Source organism: Anopheles funestus, unplaced genomic scaffold, assembly GCF_943734845.2.
Source record: "Anopheles funestus unplaced genomic scaffold, idAnoFuneDA-416_04 scaffold_16_ctg1, whole genome shotgun sequence".
NCBI classification, from domain to species: Eukaryota; Metazoa; Arthropoda; class Insecta; order Diptera; family Culicidae; genus Anopheles; species Anopheles funestus.
The window spans coordinates 238263-245395 of NW_026045354.1; positions in this window are offsets into that span (position 1 = coordinate 238263).

Consider the following 7133-nt stretch of genomic DNA (forward strand, 5'->3'; position numbering starts at 1 on the left):
CTAAGGTGTCTTGGCTAAGGTGTCTTGCCTAAGGTGTCTTGGCTAAGGTGTCTTGGCTAATGTGTCTCGGCTAAGGTGTCTTGGCTAAAGTGTCTTGGCTAATGTGTCTCGGCTAAAGTGTCTTGGCTAATGTGTCTTGGCTAAGGTGTCTTGGCTAAGGTGTCTTGGCTAATGTGTCTCGGCTAATGTGTCTTGGCTAAGGTGTCTTGGCTAAAGTGTCTTGGCTAAGGTGTCTTGGCTAAGGTGTCTTGGCTAAGGTGTCTTGGCTAATGTGTCTCGACTAAAGTGTCTTGGCTAAGGTGTCTTGGCTAAAGTGTCTTGGCTAATGTGTCTTGGCTAATGTGTCTTGGCTAAGGTGTCTTGGCTAAGGTGTCTTGGCTAAGGTGTCTTGGCTAAGGTGTCTTGGCTAAGGTGTCTTGGCTAAGGTGTCTTGGCTAAAGTGTCTTGGCTAATGTGTCTCGGCTAAGGTGTCTTGGCTAAAGTGTCTTGGCTAATGTGTCTCGGCTAAGGTGTCTTGGCTAATGTGTCTTGGCTAAGGTGTCTTGGCTAAGGTGTCTTGGCTAAGGTGTCTTGGCTAAAGTGTCTTGGCTAAGGTGTCTTGGCTAATGTGTTTCGGCTAAACTGTCTTGGCTAAGGTGTCTCGGCTAAGGTGTCTTGGCTAAGGTGTCTTGGCTAATGTGTCTTGGCTAAAGTGTCTTGGCTAAGGTGTCTTGGCTAATGTGTTTCGGCTAAAGTGTCTCGGCTAAGGTGTCTTGGCTAAGGTGTCTTGGCTAAGGTGTCTTGGCTAAGGTGTCTTGGCTAAGGTGTCTTGGCTAAAGTGTCTTGGCTAAAGTGTCTCGGCTAAGGTGTCTTGGCTAATGTGTTTCGGCTAAAGTGTCTCGGCTAAGGTGTCTTGGCTAATGTGTCTCGGCTAAAGTGTCTTGGCTAATGTGTCTCGGCTAAGGTGTCTTGGCTAATGTGTCTTGGCTAATGTGTCTTGGCTAAAGTGTCTTGGCTAAGGTGTCTTGGCTAATGTGTTTCGGCTAAAGTGTCTTGGCTAAGGTGTCTTGGATAAGGTGTCTTGGCTAAGGTGTCTTGGCTAAGGTGTCTTGGCTAATGTGTCTCGGCTAAGGTGTCTTGGCTAAAGTGTCTTGGCTAATGTGTCTCGGCTAAAGTGTCTTGGCTAATGTGTCTTGGCTAAGGTGTCTTGGCTAATGTGTCTCGGCTAAGGTGTCTTGGCTAAAGTGTCTTGGCTAATGTGTCTCGGCTAAGGTGTCTTGGCTAAAGTGTCTTGGCTAATGTGTCTTGGCTAAGGTGTCTTGGCTAAGGTGTCTTGGCTAAGGTGTCTTGGCTAAGGTGTCTTGGCTAAGGTGTCTTGGCTAATGTGTCTTGGCTAAGGTGTCTTGGCTAAGGTGTCTTGGCTAAGGTGTCTTGGCTAAGGTGTCTTGGCTAAAGTGTCTTGGCTAATGTGTCTTGGCTAAGGTGTCTTGGCTAAGGTGTCTTGGCTAAGGTGTCTTGGCTAAGGTGTCTTGGCTAATGTGTCTTGGCTAATGTGTCTCGGCTAATGTGTCTCGGCTAAGGTGTCTTGGCTAATGTGTCTTGGCTAAGGTGTTTTGGCTAAGGTGTCTTGGCTAAGGTGTCTTGGCTAATGTGTCTTGGCTAAGGTGTCTTGGCTAATGTGTCTCGGCTAAGGTGTCTTGGCTAAAGTGTCTTGGCTAATGTGTCTCGGCTAATGTGTCTCGGCTAATGTGTCTTGGCTAAGGTGTCTTGGCTAAAGTGTCTTGGCTAATGTGTCTTGGCTAAGGTGTCTTGGCTAAGGTGTCTTGGCTAAGGTGTCTTGGCTAAGGTGTCTTGGCTAATGTGTCTCGGCTAATGTGTCTTGGCTAAGGTGTCTTGGCTAAAGTGTCTTGGCTAATGTGTCTTGGCTAAGGTGTCTTGGCTAAGGTGTCTTGGCTAATGTGTCTTGGCTAAGGTGTCTTGGCTAAAGTGTCTTGGCTAATGTGTCTCGGCTAATGTGTCTCGGCTAAGGTGTCTTGGCTAATGTGTCTTGGCTAAGGTGTCTTTTCTAAGGTGTCTTGGCTAAGGTGTCTTGGCTAAGGTGTCTTGGCTAAGGTGTCTTGGCTAATGTGTCTTGGCTAATGTGTCTTGGCTAAAGTGTCTTGGCTAATGTGTCTCGGCTAATGTGTCTTGGCTAAGGTGTCTTGGCTAAGGTGTCTTGGCTAATGTGTCTCGGCTAAGGTGTCTTGGCTAAAGTGTCTTGGCTAATGTGTCTTGGCTAAGGTGTCTTGGCTAAGGTGTCTTGGCTAATGTGTCTTGGCTAAGGTGTCTTGGCTAAGGTGTCTTGGCTAAGGTGTCTTGGCTAAGGTGTCTTGGCTAATGTGTCTCGGCTAAGGTGTCTTGGCTAAAGTGTCTTGGCTAATGTGTCTCGGCTAAGGTGTCTTGGCTAAGGTGTCTTGGCTAAGGTGTCTTGGCTAAGGTGTCTTGGCTAAGGTGTCTTGGCTAATGTGTCTTGGCTAATGTGTCTTGGCTAAGGTGTCTTGGCTAAGGTGTCTTGGCTAAGGTGTCTTGGCTAAGGTGTCTTGGCTAATGTGTCTTGGCTAATGTGTCTTGGCTAATGTGTCTTGGCTAAGGTGTCTTGGCTAAGGTGTCTTGGCTAAAGTGTCTTGGCTAAGGTGTCTTGGCTAATGTGTCTTGGCTAAGGTGTCTTGGCTAAGGTGTCTTGGCTAAGGTGTCTTGGCTAAGGTGTCTTGGCTAAAGTGTCTTGGCTAAGGTGTCTTGGCTAATGTGTCTTGGCTAAGGTGTCTTGGCTAAGGTGTCTTGGCTAAGGTGTCTTGGCTAAGGTGTCTTGGCTAAGGTGTCTTGGCTAATGTGTCTTGGCTAAGGTGTCTTGGCTAAGGTGTCTTGGCTAATGTGTCTTGGCTAAGGTGTCTTGGCTAATGTGTCTCGGCTAATGTGTCTTGGCTAATGTGTCTCGGCTAATGTGTCTTGGCTAAGGTGTCTTGGCTAAAGTGTCTTGGCTAATGTGTCTTGGCTAAGGTGTCTTGGCTAAGGTGTCTTGGCTAAGGTGTCTTGGCTAAGTTGTCTTGGCTAAGGTGTCTTGGCTAATGTGTCTCGGCTAATGTGTCTTGGCTAAGGTGTCTTGGCTAAGGTGTCTTGGCTAATGTGTCTTGGCTAAGGTGTCTTGGCTAAGGTGTCTTGGCTAAGGTGTCTTGGCTAAGGTGTCTTGGCTAAAGTGTCTTGGCTAAGGTGTCTTGGCTAATGTGTCTTGGCTAAGGTGTCTTGGCTAAGGTGTCTTGGCTAAGGTGTCTTGGCTAAGGTGTCTTGGCTAATGTGTCTCGGCTAATGTGTCTTGGCTAATGTGTCTCGGCTAATGTGTCTTGGCTAAGGTGTCTTGGCTAAGGTGTCTTGGCTAATGTGTCTCGGCTAATGTGTCTTGGCTAATGTGTCTCGGCTAATGTGTCTTGGCTAAGGTGTCTTGGCTAAAGTGTCTTGGCTAATGTGTCTTGGCTAAGGTGTCTTGGCTAAGGTGTCTTGGCTAAGGTGTCTTGGCTAAGTTGTCTTGGCTAAGGTGTCTTGGCTAATGTGTCTCGGCTAATGTGTCTTGGCTAAGGTGTCTTGGCTAAGGTGTCTTGGCTAATGTGTCTCGGCTAATGTGTCTTGGCTAATGTGTCTCGGCTAATGTGTCTTGGCTAAGGTGTCTTGGCTAAAGTGTCTTGGCTAATGTGTCTTGGCTAAGGTGTCTTGGCTAAGGTGTCTTGGCTAAGGTGTCTTGGCTAAGGTGTCTTGGCTAAGGTGTCTTGGCTAATGTGTCTCGGCTAATGTGTCTTGGCTAAGGTGTCTTGGCTAAAGTGTCTTGGCTAATGTGTCTTGGCTAAGGTGTCTTGGCTAAGGTGTCTTGGCTAATGTGTCTTGGCTAAGGTGTCTTGGCTAAAGTGTCTTGGCTAATGTGTCTCGGCTAATGTGTCTTGGCTAAGGTGTCTCGGCTAATGTGTCTCGGCTAATGTGTCTTGGCTAAGGTGTCTTGGCTAAGGTGTCTTGGCTAAGGTGTCTTGGCTAATGTGTCTCGGCTAAGGTGTCTCGGCTAAAGTGTCTTGGCTAAGGTGTCTTGGCTAATGTGTCTTGGCTAAGGTGTCTTGGCTAAGGTGTCTTGGCTAAGGTGTCTTGGCTAATGTGTCTCGGCTAAAGTGTCTTGGCTAATGTGTCTCGGCTAAGGTGTCTTGGCTAAGGTGTCTTGGCTAATGTGTCTTGGCTAAAGTGTCTTGGCTAAGGTGTCTTGGCTAATGTGTCTCGGCTAATGTGTCTTGGCTAATGTGTCTTGGCTAAGGTGTCTTGGCTAAGGTGTCTTGGCTAAGGTGTCTTGGCTAATGTGTCTCGGCTAAGGTGTCTTGGCTAAGGTGTCTTGGCTAATGTGTCTTGGCTAAGGTGTCTTGGCTAAGGTGTCTTGGCTAAGGTGTCTTGGCTAAAGTGTCTTGGCTAATGTGTCTTGGCTAAGGTGTCTTGGCTAAGGTGTCTTGGCTAAGGTGTCTTGGCTAAGGTGTCTTGGCTAAGGTGTCTTGGCTAAGGTGTCTTGGCTAATGTGTCTCGGCTAATGTGTCTTGGCTAATGTGTCTCGGCTAATGTGTCTCGGCTAAGGTGTCTTGGCTAATGTGTCTTGGCTAAGGTGTTTTGGCTAAGGTGTCTTGGCTAAGGTGTCTTGGCTAATGTGTCTTGGCTAAGGTGTCTTGGCTAATGTGTCTCGGCTAAGGTGTCTTGGCTAAAGTGTCTTGGCTAATGTGTCTCGGCTAAGGTGTCTTGGCTAATGTGTCTTGGCTAAGGTGTCTTGGCTAAGGTGTCTTGGCTAAGGTGTCTTGGCTAAAGTGTCTTGGCTAATGTGTCTTGGCTAAGGTGTCTTGGCTAATGTGTCTTGGCTAAGGTGTCTTGGCTAAGGTGTCTTGGCTAATGTGTCTCGGCTAATGTGTCTTGGCTAAGGTGTCTTGGCTAATGTGTCTTGGCTAAGGTGTCTTGGCTAAAGTGTCTTGGCTAAGGTGTCTTGGCTAAAGTGTCTTGGCTAAGGTGTCTTGGCTAAGGTGTCTTGGCTAAGGTGTCTTGGCTAAGGTGTCTTGGCTAAGGTGTCTTGGCTAATGTGTCTCGGCTAATGTGTCTTGGCTAATGTGTCTCGGCTAATGTGTCTTGGCTAAGGTGTCTTGGCTAATGTGTATTGGCTAAGGTGTCTTGGCTAAGGTGTCTTGGCTAAGGTGTCTTGGCTAAAGTGTCTTGGCTAATGTGTCTTGGCTAAGGTGTCTTGGCTAAGGTGTCTTGGCTAAGGTGTCTTGGCTAAGGTGTCTTGGCTAAGGTGTCTTGGCTAATGTGTCTCGGCTAATGTGTCTTGGCTAATGTGTCTCGGCTAATGTGTGTCGGCTAAGGTGTCTTGGCTAATGTGTCTTGGCTAAGGTGTTTTGGCTAAGGTGTCTTGGCTAAGGTGTCTTGGCTAAGGTGTCTCGGCTAAGGTGTCTCGGCTAAAGTGTCTTGGCTAAGGTGTCTTGGCTAAGGTGTCTTGGCTAAGGTGTCTTGGCTAAGGTGTCTTGGCTAATGTGTCTCGGCTAAAGTGTCTTGGCTAAGGTGTCTTGGCTAAGGTGTCTTGGCTAAGGTGTCTTGGCTAAGGTGTCTTGGCTAAGGTGTCTTGGCTAATGTGTCTTGGCTAAGGTGTCTTGGCTAATGTGTCTCGGCTAAAGTGTCTTGGCTAAGGTGTCTTGGCTAAGGTGTCTTGGCTAAAGTGTCTTGGCTAAGGTGTCTTGGCTAAGGTGTCTTGGCTAATGTGTCTTGGCTAAGGTGTCTTGGCTAAGGTGTCTTGGCTAAGGTGTCTTGGCTAATGTGTCTCGGCTAATGTGTCTTGGCTAATGTGTCTTGGCTAAGGTGTCTTGGCTAAGGTGTCTTGGCTAAGGTGTCTTGGCTAAGGTGTCTTGGCTAAGGTGTCTTGGCTAATGTGTCTCGGCTAATGTGTCTTGGCTAATGTGTCTCGGCTAAAGTGTCTTGGCTAAGGTGTCTTGGCTAAGGTGTCTTGGCTAATGTGCCTCGGCTAATGTGTCTTGGCTAATGTGTCTTGGCTAAGGTGTCTTGGCTAAAGTGTCTTGGCTAAGGTGTCTTGGCTAAGGTGTCTTGGCTAAGGTGTCTTGGCTAAGGTGTCTTGGCTAAGGTGTCTCGGCTAAAGTATCTTGGCTAAGGTGTCTTGGCTAAAGTGTCTTGGCTAAGGTGTCTTGGCTAAGGTGTCTTGGCTAAGGTGTCTTGGCTAAGGTGTCTTGGCTAATGTGTCTCGGCTAAAGTGTCTTGGCTAAGGTGTCTTGGCTAATGTGTCTTGGCTAAGGTGTCTTGGCTAAGGTGTCTTGGCTAAGGTGTCTTGGCTAATGTGTCTTGGCTAATGTGTCTTGGCAAATGTGTCTTGCCTAATGTGTCTTGGCTAATGTGTCTCGGCTAATGTGTCTTGGCTAATGTGTCTCGGCCAAAGTGTCTTGGCTAAGGTGTCTTGGCTAAGGTGTCTTGGCTAAAGTGTCTTGGCTAAGGTGTCTTGGCTAAGGTGTCTTGGCTAATGTGTCTTGGCTAAGGTGTCTTGGCTAAGGTGTCTTGGCTAATGTGTCTCGGCTAAGGTGTCTTGGCTAATGTGTCTTGGCTAAGGTGTCTTGGCTAAGGTGTCTTGGCTAAGGTGTCTTGGCTAAGGTGTCTTGGCTAAGGTGTCTTGGCTAATGTGTCTCGGCTAATGTGTCTTGGCTAATGTGTCTCGGCTAAGGTGTCTTGGCTAATGTGTCTTGGCTAAGGTGTCTTGGCTAAGGTGTCTTGGCTAAGGTGTCTTGGCTAAGGTGTCTTGGCTAAGGTGTCTTGGCTAATGTGTCTCGGCTAAAGTGTCTTGGCTAAGGTGTCTTGGCTAAGGTGTCTTGGCTAAAGTGTCTTGGCTAAGGTGTCTTGGCTAAGGTGTCTTGGCTAATGTGTCTTGGCTAAGGTGTCTTGGCTAAGGTGTCTTGGCTAATGTGTCTCGGCTAAGGTGTCTTGGCTAATGTGTCTTGGCTAAGGTGTCTTGGCAAAGGTGTCTTGGCTAAGGTGTCTTGGCTAAGGTGTCTTGGCTAATGTGTCTCGGCTAATGTGTCTTGGCTAATGTGTCTCGGCTAAAGTGTCTTGGCTAATGT